Raw genomic sequence first — 18,749 nt, 5'->3', positions numbered from 1 at the left:
GTAAAATTCCACATAGGCATGGTTATGAAAATCACTTTGCTTATATACATACATATATAAAAATATGAATTATATATATATAAATTATATATAATCACATATAAATATATGACTATAACTTATATAATTATATATATGATAAATTATATATATATATTAAAAAAACATACACAGGACATACCAGCAGTTTCCAGGACAGCAGTTGTAGGCCTGAGAGAATTTTATTTTAACCCAGTAGTTATGCTAGTATTTGGAAAGAAATGGTCTGTAGAAATTAGTATTATAATCAGAGAAAAGGTGGGAAGTGGAAGCCAGGAGGCTTCACAATTTACAAGTAATGTCAAAAGGCTGGGGTGGCCATAATCACAGTTCTTCTCGAGTCAACTCATTATTTATTCCATCCCACTGCAGTTTACACACTTATGCAATTGCTACACAGGATCTGTGATCCCACAAATCTGTGATAAAATCTGCATTTTGACAGAAGCATGAATCTTCCTTTTTTTCAGGCAATGTGGCAAGAATATCAAATCTCTTCCCTCTCCACAAAACTAATTGATGCCAGCTGAATTCTTCCTGTTGCACTAAAGCATAGATTAACCAATACAGAGTAATAAAAAAAATAAAATGAACTTTTTATATATACTCTTTTCAAAAAGGACAGACAAAAAGAAGTAATTCTTCCCAGGTGGGCAAACCCAACAATATAAGTACGTATTGTGAGACAGAAATACAACCCAGGTTTTTAGTTTGATTATAAAACAAACCACCAAGCAAACAAAAAAACCTTACAAAAATGAAACACACTCCAGTTGCTTAAAAAGATGAAGGATGACCGAGACCAAAACTGGCTATATAATCTATTGCAAACATGTAATTAACCACAGAAACAGCTGAAGGTGTAAGTTGCCTCAGTGAGTTCCTCTCAATATAGCTGAAAAAAGGGCATTTTTATTATTTTGAAGAGCTCAGGACTTTTGCCCCACCTGACTGGAGGTCAAGTCAAGATTTAACCAGGAAATCACATTCTGCATCTAGCAGCTCTATTATTTTCAGTCTTTCCCATTGAGCAAATGCCAATACTGACATTTTCTCCTCAAATGTAAGCATCTTCAATTCCTCTTGCAAAGAAAGACTTTTTGCCTTAATTACTTCTGGTTTCAATAGAGCTAGCAGGTGTAGTGAGATTATTTTCTTCATTTCAACTAGTCCATTCAAAGTTAAAAACCCAACTGGGAGTTGAGAAAGGAAAGAGCCTCTTGCAATCTCTGAATAATAAACAGGTGGGAGAAAATGAGGTCTCTGAATTTTAAATGGGGCCAGACTTTCCCTGGTACTTATGTCTTGGGTTTTTTTCCCTTATAGTAGACTTCTGTTCTGGAAGTGAACACATTCTGGCTGTAGCTACTCTTTTTAGCGAGAAGAATACTGTCCAGAGTGGATTTTCAGAGTAATTCAATATCCCTCCAAAGCTTTTCATTCTTTCTGAAGTTACTAAGCCAGATAGTTTGCCTGCACAGGTGAAAATGCATTTTTATGAACACAAAAATCTGAAGCTACTACAATTACAACTGGTACCACAAAACAGGATTTGGTCAGATTTATGTCTAAATGCTGACAGGGGCACTTTTTCAGCATTAAATGAACGCTAAAGGAAGAACACTAACAAATATTTAAAGAGTAACACACTTAGTTTGTCATCATCCTGACTCCTACTTTCTGACTTGAGATTAACATCTGCTTTGTATCTGGTAATTAAGTCTCTCATTAGGTCCCAAATTCTGAAGTTTAATTACGTTAAAAAAGGGGGGGGGGTGTGTGTTTGAAAAAAAAAAAAGACAGGTTAAAATACAGCTATTTCAGCGAGAGACTTTAGTATTTCTATATTTCAATGCAGGGATTTACAATTTGACAGAAGATCTTCTGGAGCACCCTTTCCTGAATCACCTGCTCTGATCTGTACAGCTCCTAAGTTGCTGAAAATTTCAGAGTGCCTCCACCCTCATTGAAGAGAGAGGTTAGCCAACAGCAAGTGGCCGGAGCACTAGCCAGCTAGTTGAAGTGGCAAATAACAAAGTAATTAGCCGCAATGACTTCTTTAAAATATTGGGAATTTTTTTTCTAGATAGCCCAAATAAATTTCATACCACCAGTAATCCAGCACTCTTCAGAGAACAGCAAAGGGTCTAAAGAAGTACAAGTTAAATATTGTATAACAAGGCATCATTTGGAAAACGTCACCTGTTTCCAGATCAGTGTACTGTTTCCTCAATGACAAAAGTGCACAGCTCCCAGCTGTCCCTTGGAGTCACTCCCTTGAATGGAGGGAGATTTTCCAAAGTGAGCCATGCAACTGCAAAACAGAAAACTTGACACATGGGACCGCCACTACTGAGGTCAACAGCAAGTTCAGTCCAAGAACTGCACAGGGCAAGCACAAACCTCCCTCAAAACGGCACTGTCCCTGCATCCCTATGGAGCCAAGAGCAGGGAGGATGCCCAAATCTGATTCACAAGCGCTCAGGTAGCAAAGAGGAAGGGGAACATGGCAGCCTTGAAATGTAGATAGTTTCAAGAGCTGAGAGACTAAGGTGGAGTACAGGAACAAAGCATCACAGGGGAGCAGACATCACCACCAGACCATGCTCCCCCCTGCCACCTGTAGGTTTGAATTCATGATGAGAACAAGTCTTCCATCCATCACTTTCCACCTCCATGCCAGTATATTTAGTACATTATTTCCCACCCCTCGCTACATGCAACTACAGGAGTTATTTATATGTCAGAAGAAATCCTCATCACTTTAATTTTCCCCCTACTTGCTGAATCCACAGAGTAAATGACAATCTGGTGTTCTGACATCAATTTGACATCAATTTGATAGCTAGCTACTACCATGTCGCAGAGACATAGTTGATGTCACCACTAGAACAGTTTGATTTAATCAGGCAGGAGGAGCTTACTAATTGCCAGAAAAAACTCTGAACAGGGCTATTTGTTTCCTAACTCGCTAGGTGCAGGAAGGAAGCTGCATCCACATGCACACGCTCGTCACACCGGTGCAGCTCTCTTCAGCTCTGCCCCATGCATCAACTTCCTTCCATCAGATCTGTTCCCAGTGGATGAGTAAGGCAACCGCTGGTCAATCCAAAAATTTCTCAGACACATCAAGAGGATAGTAAACCTAAAATATCCCTGACTTATCTTGTCTCTTCTCCACGTAAATGTCTATTTTCAGCAGTGTAGCTTCTATTATTGATCTCTTGAGAACAACAGAAGTTGTTTTTAATTCTCTCCTCACCATAGCAATATGTGTACCAAGTAGAAAGATGGTCTATTTAGTAAAGTGCATTTGATGCTATTCCTGAACACAAGATATAAAATAGTACCCTAATGGTTTGTGAGTTTTATTTTTACAGTAAGTTCCCAAGAACTCAAGTTCCCATCAATCTTCTGTCATTACAAGTCACTTCCTCAGTTGTGTTCTCTGCTAAAAAAATTTTGCACAAGGGCTATTATATTTTAAGTACAACATTTTTTTCTGACATTTCACTTCATACTATCATTTCTAGTTAGTTTTCTCTGCAAAGCTTCTCCCTCTCCTCTGTGTTAATGCATTCTTGATATCTACACTCTGACGGTATTTTTGTCATCTTACCTACTCCCAGTATACACAGCCAATTGTCTCCTCAATGTTTCCCTGGATGACAGTTCCTGCGAGCACTTTATGATCTTTGCTACACATCTTGAAATTTTGCTTTCAGCTTCTAGTTTTATAAATAAATTGGATTGTGCAAAAGCAAACAGAATACATGCATGACAGTGATGTGGGGGAGATCATCTTTGACCAATTACTGATGAACATATATTTCAGACTATAGGACAAGCGGGAGAAGGAGAGCAACCCCAGCTGCTGATAGCATCTATTTCCCTGGCAGACTCCTAATGCAGGATGAGAGATCAGTTCTTCACATAGACAAGGCCAAACTGTGGACACCTGCATATGGTTTGATTCTGTCCTTTCCAGGCAAAAAGGCTGCCAACAAAGCAAACCCATGAGCTTTGGTTTCAAGGTCACCAAACTTCAGATTTTGCTTTGCATTGTCAACTGGCCTCTCTCAAGAAGCAGACTCCAGAAAAGGTGACCTATTGGTCTCCTTTGGACATGGACTAATAAGAAGGCATCTCAGTTCCAAAAATTTTGGATATGTATGAAGTCATCTTGGGACGTCACGTCACAAAGCCCAACCACTGACACAGCTTCTCTCACCCATTCACCATCTGTCTGGCTGCACTACCTGAACACAAGCAGTGCAAAGGGAGACAGTACTGGATCCACGCCGCAGTCGTCACATCGGGCATGTACAGGACAGCCATCACAGACATACTCTCTGTATTAGGGGCCCAAGTCCTGCCAGCGCACACACTCCCCCAGCGACAGCTCACAAGGGTCTAAACTGAAAGAGCCCAAACACAGATGTTGGGAAGATCAAAAACTTCTCACTAACAACAGCCCTTCACATTCCCAAAACTTCTTCCGAAAGGAATTAACAGCAAAGCCCGCTCCTTACCAAGGCTTCCTTTCTCTCTTTCCAGACATTAAAAGATAACACTGATTTGTACTGCTGCTAGCTGTATTAACAACATACAAGTAGTGGTTCAGCACTGGAATGAGTTGTCCAGAGAGGCTGAGGAAACTCCATCCTCGGACATTTTCAAAACCCAACTGAACAAAACCCTGCTGAAAGCCTCCTCAAACTCAGACAGCACTCTCCAGAAGTCCCACCCAACTATATTCTTTTTTAAAAAATTATTTTTATAATGAATGCCTGTAAACTTACAAGCCCACAATTACAATCTCCATAGAAAAAAAGGATGCTGAGACCTCATATTTGACCATGGGAAACCATTCTGAGACCTCTTTCCTCCTTGAAATATCATCAAGTGAGCTCTACAGGAAGGCAGGCAATGCACTTTGAGCAATAATAATGAAGTCCAAACTGCCCAAGTTTTCACTCCACTTCCCAGGCAGTTTTTGCAGCCCACAGTGAGCTTTATGTTGCCATGGCTACTCTTACAAGCATTTCACCCCTCCTTTAAAACTAATCACATCACAGCTACAGTGTAGACATGTCCCATCAGGTAACTCAAGCACAGATTCATTTTTTCCTCTACCACCTCTGCAGATCTAAGATTTGATTTAAAGCAAATTCATCCTTCTTAAGACAGATGCAAGTTTAAGTATTCCTTAGAGCACTTGTTTTACTACTCTTAACCTATTCGCTAGCATTAAAATGATGGGTCTCTCACTGTATCTTCCAAATTTCAGAGTGTTAAGAGACAACTGTTTCATGTCACAGACTGACATCATTTGTTTGCAAAGGGCATCCAGATCAGCCACTGGGGACCAAGTGCCTGGGGAACAGCATGTTTCACATCCCCAGCGAAACAGGAACAGTGCCTGCTTCTCCAGACTAGAGGTCTGCGGCAGAGCAACCACTGCAATGGGCATGATCAGCAAAGTCCCTGAGGTCAACTCTGTGTTCAAGAGTAAAAAGCAATCTATGCAGTGTTGACAGCTGTTCTTCCAGGCTCTCCTCCAGCCTTTAATATCTCATGTTTTTCCTATGCTCCAACTCTGACCAATATATAGGAATCTTCATGTAGTTAATGCTTAACAATTGCTCTGGTTGCAGAGAAGAGCTTGAGTAACCAGATACTCATCGTGAGAAAGCAGCCAGCTGAAGAAAGTAATTTAACAAGTAGTTCCAAAAGCCTGGTTCCCTACAAACTTGTATTTCAGTGTTGACTGACACTTTTATAAGCTCACATCTTTCTAGAAACTTGGCTATCAAAGAAAACTCAACTTTATGTCATAACATTTCCCTAAGGTGAGGCTCTTAACAGCCCCTTTCTCCTCTCCCCAGCTACCTCCATGAAACTTGTAGGATTCCAGTTATTTTGGAGACACCGTTGCTGCCACCTGCCAGCCAAGCATGGCTGGAAACCCCTCAATGCGTTCAAAACATATGGCTGAGGAGAGGGACACAGATAAAATGCATTTGAACAGCAAAACATTAAGTTTTATTTCCATAGTGAAGCAGGCTGAAAATCTGCCAAGCTCCACCTCTTCGAGTCACCAAATTTAAATACAGAGCAATTCTGTGTTAGCCTGGATAAACTCATGGTTTATGTACATGGGCATGGTCACGAAATTCTTTGGGTAATGAGTTTTTAAGATATTCAAGACTTCCACGTTTGCAGATCGACGAGCAGCAGCCACAGCACAGGAACAACCCTTTGAAATCAACATTGAGAACACTGATCAAAGCTTCAACTTCGCTGAAAACTCCTGATTTATTTGAATACTCTATGCTCTTAAAATTGCATGGATTGGTGCTACGGGTGTGTTAGGAAGATACTGGCTGTTTTAATCTCCAGGCACTTATCTCATAGACAACTACCCAGTCAATGTAGGACACCTATCTTCTCAGTGCTTCAGTTTAAGCTGCGTAAATAAAGCAGCAAAGCATACAGTGTCTTTCACACAAACGTGGCATATTTCAAGCACAGCAAGCCCATAGATTATGGGCACATTATCCACAGATAACAGACGTTATATAGAAATATATCATGTCATGCTTTGTGTGTCGAGTGATAAATCTGTACAGATGCACCCGGAAAACTGAACTGCTCCTCCACCAGGCTCGGGCCTGCTCTTCCTCAGCCTCCCTTAATGGTGGCGCAGACAGTTGCGCACCGCAGGCCTGACAAAGAACGTGCCAGCCAATGCATAATGCTCCTCTCCCCCGCCATTTTGAAAAAAACATCAGTGAAGTGGACTAGCATTTAGACATATGAGTAATATACTAAGTATAGACAAGGCATACATTTTTTAAATCTCCATCCCAAGAGCCCCTAACCCGTGAGGGGGCCCTCTCTCCCCTTCAGCCAGCAGGGATGGCAGGGCCCACCAGCAGAGCCATGCTCTTCATCCCCTCTGCTGTTCCCCTCAGGGCTGGGGAACTGGTGCAGAAGTACTAACAGATGACCTGGCTACTTGTTTTTGCTTATTTATCTCCCTCAGAAGTCAATCTCTCTTTAAAACAATATTTTAATAGGCAGTCACTATGCAGTCTTTTGCTGCGCTACTCTCTGAAGAAAAACACAAACCGAGCACTAACTTGACAGCAGCAGGGCTTAAAGCTCATGTTTGACCAGTTTAGCATTTACACTGTAGCACTTCCCAGAGTGCTTAACCATCCCCAGAGCCCGCAAAGACAGGCTCCCCACCAACATGGAAACAACCTGCCCTCGCTTTGTGCAAATCACCCCTCCAGCAAGTACAAATTAGGAACCTCCAGGTTATTCTGCCTAAAATAACAGACAATACTTTCACTCCAAGAATACAATGATGGGAAATACTAATAAAATCCAAGTGAAGATGAAGATAGACATCATTAAAGATGATGTGCTAAACTATTGCTTCAAACACCTGAAACCAAGAGAGCAAAGCACAATTACAGTCAATAAGCAAATAAAATAAATGGGCAGTGAAATTACGCAGCTCATTGAAACTGCTTGAATATACATGCAAGTCTAGCACAGGCCTCCCCTCTCTCAATCTTTCTCAAAAAATGCTAATCTATTGCAGTACAAAATACAACAGTAGCCAAAACTTTGTGATCTGAATTATTTTGCTCTTAACTCAGAGAAGTGCATTAATGAAATCAAAACATTCATGGCAAGTTCAGATGCTTCAACACATTACTCAACCTACAAGGCAGGGCTAGAAACACGGTAAGATCACTGAATTAAATGACCTTAAGTTCTAATAAAAAGTATACCAAATTAACCAAACTAAATACATGTTAGTATTTTGGGCTCCTTTGGTGGCCAGAAGCCGAAACGTAAGAGGACAGATCTGGCAACAGGGTAAAAAGAAAGGAAAAGGCATTTGTTTCAAACATTTTGAAGCTTGGAATGGGTCAATCAAAAACCACAAAAAAATTAAAGAGGAGGATTCTTATGAGTTTATCCTATATATTAGGTGATGACAAGCACACACAGAATGATAACTCCATTATTGATGTGCTAAGCAATTTGTTGATTGGTAAAAAAATGACAAATTTTAGGGTCCCATGTTGTGGGGAGACTTTAACCAAACAAACTCCCGACTTCTCACTAAAGAAGAAAATGTGATGTCTCATGCTTTTATAATTTCTGTGGACTTTAGTTTTGCATTATGGGTTATATAACCCATATATACACTGGATTGCTGCAGTGTATCTTGTGAGGCATTCATACCTGATAGCAAAACAAGCCTATGTGCAGAGACGTAGATGGGCAGATGCATGTGTGCTTTCTGGACTATTTGCTATATGGTTGCCTGTACCTTCAGAAGACTGTTACTGTGATGGTCCCTTGCATGTCTTCCATTGCTGCCTGAACACCAGCCTTCACATATCTGAGCAATGCATTTGTTTCTTGGGGGGTTGGAGTTTTTGGGTTTTTTTTGTTTGTTTGTTTGGGGTTTTGGTTTGGGGTTTTTTTTGGGGGGTGGGGCACGCTGGATTTCCTAGGTCATTTCTGAGGTTGGTGGTGTTCCTGCATCAGACTAGCAGCAAGGGAGTCATCCGCAGGCCTGCAGGGTACCACATAAATCCCAGAAGAACAAAGATCCTTCACTTCCTTAGATGAATTCCTTTGAGAGTACAAACTAAATTTAGCCCAGAATGTGACCAAAATACATCCTGTCCAGCAAGCTAATAAGGGTGCTCCAATCAAGGAGAAGCAAAAGATCACAGATGGAATTACAGAAAAAAACAGGTTAATCTCTCAATATGCAAAGTTGATTCCCCGCTGAACTGGTTATCTCCGATCTTAATCACCCCAGCTCTGGCTGATGATATTCTAAGGGAATTGCAGCAGCAAAACTGACACATTTAAGAAGAAGAAAGAAAATTAGTCTTTCTAGTTACTTCCTACAGAGCAGACTTGCATTAAAAAAATTAATAAACTGGAATATTTATCAAAGTCAGCTTTCTTCAAGCATCAACAAATCGAAAAAAACCCACAAACCAACAAAGCCAAAAAACCACTCTGAGGTACTGGTGTTAGGTCTCATCCCTATCTAATCAGAGAGGTTTGAATGAGCTTTCTTTTCACAAACAAACAGATGATGTCATTAATTTTCTCCTGAACCTTGAGGTTGTTGAAGAAGAGGATCTGACCTAATACCAGTTAATTCCTGCTGTGTGCAGAATTGTAATCTCTCCTGCAAACCCGATCTGACCTGGATTCAAGTCAAGAATTTTCAGAGTGAACAAAATGGGGGGGGGGGATGACAACAGAGATGTATATGCTACACCTATAACATGCACACAAATTTATATTTTTATCAACACAAAAGCATAACTGCTATCAGATGCATATACTACACCCCAATACTGAGTCAAGACATGTGGTATTAATTAAAAACTACACTGTGTTCATGTATATACCTACCACATGTACTTTCTTTGCTAAAAAGAACATTTAGCAGGACAGCTGTTAACATCCTTAAGCTCTACATTTTCTGTTTTTTTAACATTAAAACTGTAAAGTCACTTAGATATGTCCCGTTTTCCTGAACATTTTGAGGACTAAAGAGGCTAGTAATCACACACATCTTAATTTGAGCTGCTACGCCGTATAGCTGAAAGCTTACATATCTGTAGAGATTCACTGTAAAGCTTAAACATAAACAAACTCATTAATATTAGAAGTGTGTGCATACACACACAGAGGATTGTAGGCTTGTAAACAGAACAGGCATAACTGCCTGGAGGAAATACTTGGCAAAAATAAAGCCAAGAAGATCACCCCCCCATTTATTTGTCTCTTCATTGCCTTATAAAACAAACAAACAAAAGAACCGACATGTTATGCTGGAGACTTGCTCTCAGCAACATCACACCCCTTGGAAAGTTTTCCAGTTGTAGCCATATTAATTACAACTCCAGCAGACTTTTCCTTTTATAGTTGAAGAGACATGTAATTTTTCCACTAAAACTAGTCAACAGATTGCACTTGGGTTTCTAAAAGTTGCTATTTGCTCCAGACGCAGCTCTAAGAAGTTCCAAGATTTCTTTTGGCTGAAAGTCTTGGACATATGTAGAGACGCACAGAAACGAAGCCAGCCCAGAAATCTAGGGCAGCCCTGCACTGCTCTTACCTTTCCCAAACGCACACAGGCTCATCGCCACGTGCTCCTGCAGCATGGTGAAAAACCCAAGTATGCCCAGGCTCCCGGACCCACTGCTCCATGCCACCACCCTCCCCAGCACCAGCTCACCCCCAAGGGGAAGCAACCTGCTGAGCTCCTGGTGGGGGGAAAAACCATGCCAGTCCTTAATTTGCGCCTGCCTGAAACATTTCTTTTGAAGCGCTGAAGACACAGGTGTCCCACAAACACCCTAATGCACTGTAAGCCTATCGCAGCCTAATTTCCATGTTGCACGCCAAGAGAGACAGCCATGTGAATGCTAAGCAAGAGCATGAAATAAGAGTGAAAGAAGTTTAAAAAGGCTCTCGCAACTAACTGGAAAGACACAATCACCATCTTACCCAATGTGTGCTATGGCATCCTTAGCCACTATGCTCTCAGCTGAATAAAAACGTACAAAAAACTCAAACAACAGCAAAACCAAGTCCCACGACAAATAAAGAGGGCACCAGCACAAATCAGGGAAGGTATCTACCCCAGCCACACATCAGCCTTTGAGAGCACTTCAAAAAGACCACCACACTCTCCAGCCCACCCCACCCCAAGAAAGCATTTTAAAGGACAAGCCACCACTGCAGTCGCAGCGCAAAATCCAACTTACCAATACAAGTAGTAGGCTAAAGCCAGGGCGATGAGCGTAGCACAGACTCCAGCTAGCAAGCATATACCCGACTGGCTTACCAACATCTTCCCAATTTGTTATTGATCAATAGAACCAAAAAAAGGAGAAGGAGAAATGAAACGCAAAAACGGACGATGTGGGTCTTGACGAGGAAAGCAAATCAGTCTTGACATGGAGGAGGGATTATGATGACAAAAGCACATCGAGGTAAATCTGGAAGCGCTGCAGCTACTAAAACTGACTGCTCAGCAGCAGGAAAAAAGAAGCTGGGTATCCTCTCCGTTATGTGGCTCCATAAAACACTGAACTAAAAAAGCCCCTCTTACCTCAAGAATGAAGGTATGATTGGGGCAAAAGTGAACTAATATTTAAAATAGGTAATACTTCTCAAGAAATATTACTGTCAGGTGGTGTTGCTGACAAACCAAGCTTTTGCTCTAATCCAATAATCTTCTTACAGCAAATTACCAGGCTACAATCAACTGGATTCGCTCGTGTGGTGAGGTATGTACGTTCAGCACTGCTGCTTGACACTTTTTTTTTTTTTTTTTTAAAGAGCTGACAAAAGATTTTAACAAAATCTAGATTTTAACACAAAGGAACCTCCCGTCCCACCAAAGCTTGTCTCTTCTCCATGAAGAGCAAACATAAGGCTTGAGACTACACCACAGCAGAGAAAGGGTTTGGTCTGCATCCAGAGTGCAGTCCTCGCAGGGCAGAAGGACTGCTCGTCTTCACGGCGCAACGAAGGGACATCTTTGAACTACACAGACTAAAGAAAGGGACTTGGAAGCCAGCCAGGGAGCAGACTCCCGAGTGCTTTGCTCGGAGCGGGACTTGGGACTCCACTGCCCTTACCCCTTTCTCTGCAGGCCTTGGAGGAGAGCTCTACCCAACTAAAGACGACGGTATCTTCTCTCTCTTCCCCTCACTCCAAATTCAAGGGCTTTCGGGAGGCCTGAGCCACAGCAGGCACACTCCAGTGGCTTGGTTAACAAAAATGGGATACCAGAGCCCAGAGAAGAAAGAAACAAGGTGGCAGCGGTTACATCCTACCCAGGCGGCAGGAACACGGTGCCGTTGGTATGATTAAGGCTCAGGGGCCCATCCGGCTGTTCTGCACCATTATCTGGATGGTACAGATAAAGAGAGACTTGAGGCCACGTCCGCACAGGGACACAACAGTCGGACTGAAGAGTGTGATTCCCATTCACCTACCATTACACCAACACAGCCCTTCGTGCAGATACACTGGCATAACTGATCCTCACCTGGTAAGAGTTCGGCCTCTAAAAGAAACAAGACGAAACAAAACACAAAAAAAAGTCTAGCTTAAATGCCAAAGAGAAGTTGAAGTGGTAGTCATAGTCCCCGATGCTCCCGTTTTCTGATGAAACTTTATCAGCAGCACTACAGAAAGCTACGGCATGCTGTTAGCTCCTCTTAAACCCTTGGCTGTCCTGTAAGTAGAGTCACAGAGATTTTAGGAGATTTCAGTAAAGTGGAAGGAGACAGTACAAAACACTTAAGATACAATAAACAGAAAGTTTTTATAATCAAAGAAACAGGCAATACTTAGAACTATTCAGCCAAAAAGGAAAAAAAGAGGCTGTGAATTTAAAAAACACAGCCAAATAGGAGATTTTATCTGGTATGAAGCTCAGCGGAGCTAGGTGGAAAAAGAATCTAAGAAACTGCCTCTGAGTTTAAAAGCACACACAAAATAAATATGACACTCTAGAAAGTGTGGTGAATAGTGTCCAGTAGAAACCAACTTCTCAACCAGGACAGAACCATCACAACATTCATGAATTAGAGGAAAACTTTAGGTGCCCTCTGTGCACCACATCAATAGGTCCTCCTGCCCTCTTATATCCTGCACAAAGTCCAGGTCAACTGTAAAACCTTTTCCAACCTCACCTGTAGTTCAACCACATTTCTCAAGTCACTGCACAGATAAAAGTCTTACTAATACATCTTTGTCAGTGAAGGAGATAGCATGCAACTAAACTCTTTGCTTGGGAATAATCAGTTTCTGTGGGCTCCAAAGGAATTTTTACTGATTGTGTTCCCCAATCTCATTTTGGAACTGCTCACATTGCTTCTGTTCTCAATTACAGAAATAAAATTATATTCAATTATATTAAAATAATTCCCTAAACCTGAGAGACAAACATACATGCAGTTCAAAGATGACAGGAGAGTTCCAGACATGCAGAGTCTATAAACTGGCACTTGCATTGTTTTTGTAGGTGAAACTCAATCACCAGTTTCCAGGACTGCTGATCAATACTTTTCCAGGGCACAATACTCATTACAGAAAATGCATATAATGGAATGACTGAGCACAGGACAGTCTCAAAATTTTGTAAATAAAAAACAAAACCAAAGTAGCAATTATTAAGAGGCCTCATTTGGAAAAAAAAAACCCAAACCCTAGGATATTGCAATAATTGCCTATATTTGGAGCAAGGCTTACTTGGTATTTCTATTATAAAAGCAATTCTAAAATTATAGTGCTGGTATTCAAACAGTGATTCTGTAATACCAGCCCTTACATAACAAACAGAAAAGGAGTTATCTAACAGAAGCCCTATTAGTACAAAATGATTTGAGTAATAGGTCTCTTGCATTGTATAAAATACATCAATGTTATGTAATTATATAATGTTGCCAATCTTAGTCTCTGATGATTAAGAAAAACCTCAGTTGTGTCTACTCATCTCTAAGACTACACAAAATGCTCCTCTTCACTCCAAGTGGTTAAATTTTCAAGGCAAGTGGGAATTCATCCTTTGTATTCAGATAAAAATAAACTACAAAAGAAATTTCAGCAGTGCAAGTGCATCTGCACACCAAGTTGTGAAACCTAGGGACCCATCTTCTTCTAGATAGATTGTGTGAATCCGGAAAATGCTTTGTGGCACAGTTTCCTTACTTGCTAAAACAGGGATGCAAAATAAAGGATAAACAAAAAAGCCTCATCTGCGATCATCTGAGATAAGTGTTTTAAGAAGAATGATACACTTTGCTTTCTGGATGGAAAATTATGCAAAAAGTCAACCCTCAAACATAAGAAACGGAGCGCCAACCAGGAGATATCTGTCAACATGCAAATGTGCTGTGGCTGAACAAGAAGCTTTTGACTGCTGCTAAATGAAGTCTCAGCAAACACTATATGCATGCCTACAAGCCCCTACCCAAGTTCAAAGCTTTTCTTTGAAGTACTGCATACTAATTGAGAAAAAAATTGAAAGTCTGTCTGTCAAGAATTGCTGAGTTGCTTTAAATTTTAGGAATAAAACACCTCCTCCTTGTGCAAAAGAGGAGCAATATGATTTATTCCATGATTGCATCCACAGTAACGCATGATCGCTGGTGCAAGCAAACTGGCAGGAGCAGGCAGGCTCTCGGGGCTGTCCAGCAGCAAACCCACCACCTCCCTCCTACCCTTTCCTGAGAGCAGGCCAGGCGACAGACGCAAGACTCAGCACATCGGCTTCACTCGCTTACGCCTCATGCGTCGGCTCCAGCATTTGCTATCGCAATCTGTACTGCCAGAATGGAAAAGTTTAAATAAATACAATTATTTATTATTATTATTAAATAAATAAGTAAATGAATAACACAGTAAAGCCAAGGCCCCAGATGACACCAGAGCTATCCACACGCTGTAAGAATCACAGCTGCAAAACCGAGAAGAGGCAGCAGGGAAGTTTTCCCTTGTAAGTACTCTGCTATACAAAATCCAGAAATTCCCCAGAAGAGCCTCCGCATTATTTCACCCTACAAACATACCTCCAAACTGCTAACTCCTCACAGCTTACCAGCAATGGAGAAAGGCTGCTCTAAAACATAGCAGAGAAGCAGAATATATGCCACTCAATTGTAACTTTACAGTCCCAAGTCTTCTTGACAGATCTGTCGCAAGTGAGAAAGACCAATCAGCCTACTGTCACCAGACTGACATTTGTCACATGGACAAGGACACCTCCTCTAGATACTTCTTTATAGGAAGTTTATGTTTTCACCAGCAAATTTTCCAGGGTTCAACCCAGGAGGGAGGTGGGGGCCACGTGGAGGAGGGGGGGAGACGAAAACCACCATTCTGAAATATCTGGGTTTGGACGATCTCCATCACAGGGTAGACAGGGAGAGAAGTAAAAATAGTAATACCAGAAGCAGTAAGTGTTCTGCTGGGTGACTGACTGTCACCGAGGCAGCTTAAGATAAAACCTCATTGTTCTGCAGTCAGGAAGGCATAATAGGTGAAAAATGTGGCTTGGAAAACCAACAGGTACACAACCCAGTTCCTCAAGTCAGTTCACATCGGCTGAATTGGCAGCCTGAACCGCACCAGGGAGCTTGATCCTGCAGAGGAGGAGGAGGATGTTCAGTGCAATGCTGCTTCATGCAGTCTGCTACTCACAACCCAAAGGGTAAGAAAACAAGAAAAGTAGAGCTGTACAGCAGGGCAGGGACGCACATCACCCCCCTTCTTCCTTGTACGGGATCCAACTTTTATTCTCCTTCCGGTCACTTCGGCTGCCATGAGCAGCGTGGTCCTACCCGAACACAACGGCTATACTTCTTTTGGATTATTTCACTGGCAAATATTTCACAAGGCTGTTATCAGTCTGAATTCATAATTAACCTTGTGGTCAGATCTTTTTGCATATACACAAAAGCAGGTATCTTTCTAAAAAGATAGAGCAGGCTATCAAGTAGACTGATAGCAAAAACAAATACATGCCAGACAAAGTTTTTTGTTCTGCATTTTCAGATAAGATCACACCAGCCCCTTCTGGGCTGAATACCAATACTGGCAGCAGCCACACACCACACCACCTTTTCAGTGTAAATGGAACTCACCCCTCTTTCCCCCATCCCCAGAGCAACAAGAAAAAAAACCTCAAACCACCACAAAAAGAAAAAACACTTCTACACAAATTTCAAGACCACATTTTGAACATAAAGCTGCACTTTTGCACATGGTGAAATCTTTATAAATTACAACCAGAACACTTTACAAATACTGTATCCCACACATTCAAAAAAATTAACTTAGAAGTGGGAAGTCTGTACGTTGTTAAAGTTCAGGCTGTTGTTGGCCATTCAGCTGGGAAACTGAATGGCAGCCACTCGGCAAACAGCCCATCTATTTTAAAATCCACATGAGAGAAAGACCTGAAGAGAAACATCTAGAGCTCTCCCCATTTCTTAAGATGTTCCATCTCCTGGTACCTTGGCATCCTAGTGCTAAATAGGCCTCTTGTAGCATATATAGTTAATTCAAACCATTATGAACTCTGCAGAGCAGGGGACCCTTCTACGGTAAGACACAGTCTTTGAAAGATGTTGCCAACAAAGATCAGAAATCCAGACTGGTTAGCGTTGTTGCAATTCAGTTTCATTTGTTCAGCTTCTTCTGAACAGTAGCCTTTTAACGCAATGTTTGAGAGGGAGGTGACCTAAATATCCTTTTACTGAAGGCTGCAGGGATAGTTGAAATGACTAGCCCACTAGAAATGCATGCCTGCCTTGCACCAGCAAAATTCAGACAGCTACTTTGCATGAGGGTTGCTCCACAACTGATAGCAAAAGCACAAGAGTTTTCACAGATGCTGTCTGCTCTTTTTATCATCTTTTCATGTAAACTAGCTCTGACTGATCTAAAAGGACATTAAAAGGACAAAAGGACATTAAAAAATTCTGATGTTGTGAGTACTCTCTCAGTCCTACAGGTGCCACGGTAATGACACTTATCTGACCACAGGAGATTTCTCAGTGGTTATAACCCGAGCCAGGTGGGCAGCTGCCTGCGTGGAAATTTCTACATTTCTGTACATTCCACTGTATTGTTTCCACTTCTGTCAGAGACGCACAAGATCACGGGAGCAGCGATTGTTTTCTGTTACCCGGCACAGTTATAAAGCACTGAAAGAAATGCAAAATGTGAAATCACTAGTATAAAAGTGAACACCCATCTCTCTTGGACCTTGCAGCATTTCAGAACAGTTTGACTGCCAAGTCAAAAATTGCTCCCCATCATTTGAAAAATTAGAAGCTAATTAGTAAACAGAGGTGTTTATTGTAACAAAGCTTCATAGTCAAAAGAGCCTGTGTGCCATACTTGAATTCTGGATGTCACCGCTGCTAGCTTGGCACTGCTTCTCAAAAGCTCCTCAGTCAGGCAGAGCAATAGTTTGAGAAGCAGCATTTATGCTCTTACAATTAATTTTTATCTGCCAGAATAAACCTTAGCTCATCTGCAATTATATGCCAAAAAAATCAGATATTCAAGAATATTAAAGACTGCCCGCAGTTCAATGCAATGTGTTAATAAAGAACACATTTAGAGACAATGAGTCTAGCAAACCAGGCTAGCTTCATTTAAAATAAACAAACAAGCAGACTGGTCTAACTACCAGAACTAATCTAAAAGAATCAATATTTCTCCAATCAAGAGATTTACTCAGCATTTACTCAGCAATGTATAATTGCTTCTTGAGTCTGCAGTCTGTGCTGTTCACTTTCAAGCTCAATAAACATGAATTGTTTGATTCATTCTATTTGAATTAATTTTACCTTTACTTCCATAAGTCAGATTTTGGAAATACCTGTAATAATTGAAACTTCATTGCATTAATAAGAAGCAACTAAGTTCACAACTAATTTTTCTGTAACTAAGTTTATTACTTCCAGGTGACTGGGAGCTTACCTGTGCCTGGGGTTTGACTGACTGTTCACGAGTCCCTACTAGCAGGCGCTGCTAGAGGCTCACTCTTAACTCATGCTTAAGGTCAGCATGTCCTGAGGTTTGACTGTGTAACTGATTTTACAGTTATTACTCATACTACGACTGTACCAACAAGATATATCTTCAGGTAAACGGTTGAGGGTTTGGTGGTTTGGGGTTTGTTGGGTTTGATTTTTTTAAATTTTTGTTTAGAATTTTTTAGCAAATAGATAATTTTGGTAGACATTAGGGAACAGTTAACCTAGTAAAGCTGTGAAACTGGTAGTGGTAGGCACCTGCAACTGGGCTCTAAGTTTGTTACCAAATGTCCCAGCACCACACTGGCCCACAGTCATGAACAGTGAAGATGTTTTCCTTCTGGGGCACACATGACAGTAACAAGCGGCATTGCTAGACCTTCAGTACAGGAAAAAGAACCACACAAGGAGATGCTTAGGTCTTTTGCTCCCATCTTGCAACAGAGATCCAAAGCACCCAGACGATGTCTTACTGAACACGGCAAAAGCTCACAAAGCCAGGGCAAGGGGTATCTGCCCTGACAGCCATCCAGAGGGGACCTGCAAAATGAGCCACCGCAGCCAGGTCCTGTGGTGCAGGGGAGCAGCCCGTGCTCGTGGCCGGCTGCTGTTCCCCCGGCCGGCTCCAACACGTACAGCCCCTCTCTGCCACGGTACAGCACCAGCATCACCAGCTCACACTGCACTGCGCTTCCTTCCCTCTGTTCTCTTCCTTACATCGCAGCAGAAGCGAGCGCTTGTTCCGTTTTTAGAGGGGCGTCCTGTGCCATCTCCAACTCCTCGGTCTCAGGCCAAGAAACTCTTGTGCATCAGGCTACTTGTCCCATTCAACTGGAACACCACAACCAAGGTGGAAAGGGAGGCTCCCTTAAGAGGGAGACACAGGCGCAGAGGCTGGGTGAATGAACCCTTGATACAAAACTGGCCTTGCTGGTAAGGCATAATAATATTGTCCTGAAATACATGCTGCGGCAGCATTCGTATTCCCATCTGTACTTTCTGCTGCTTTGGAAAATACTGTCAAAGGTCCTGAATGTGTGGCCTTCACAGCTTAAAAAAAACATGTGAAAGCAACTGCTCCCA

The 18,749-nt window shown here is 41.7% G+C and overlaps 1 protein-coding gene across 7 annotated transcripts in view; it reads right to left on the bottom strand.

The window, feature by feature from the left end:
• The window catches only part of AGPAT3 (1-acylglycerol-3-phosphate O-acyltransferase 3), a 98,054-nt gene that overhangs the window by 33,702 nt on the left and 45,603 nt on the right, over positions 1–18,749 (bottom strand). Inside the window, exon 1 of one of the 7 annotated variants that reach the window (XM_049834741.1) lies at positions 10,869–11,268. The exons of 5 other annotated variants lie outside the window; for them this stretch is intronic. The gene's annotated coding sequence lies outside the window, so the exon portion shown is untranslated. Of the gene's footprint in view, positions 1–10,216; positions 10,399–10,868; positions 11,269–18,749 lie in introns of those variants that run through there. One more of the 7 variants, XM_049834744.1, reaches the window with a different exon arrangement.

Source organism: Accipiter gentilis, chromosome 32, assembly GCF_929443795.1.
Source record: "Accipiter gentilis chromosome 32, bAccGen1.1, whole genome shotgun sequence".
Taxonomy (NCBI): domain Eukaryota; kingdom Metazoa; phylum Chordata; class Aves; order Accipitriformes; family Accipitridae; genus Astur; species Astur gentilis.
Note: the sequence above shows the minus strand (reverse complement) of the source record. Positions and strands in the feature narration are given on the sequence as shown.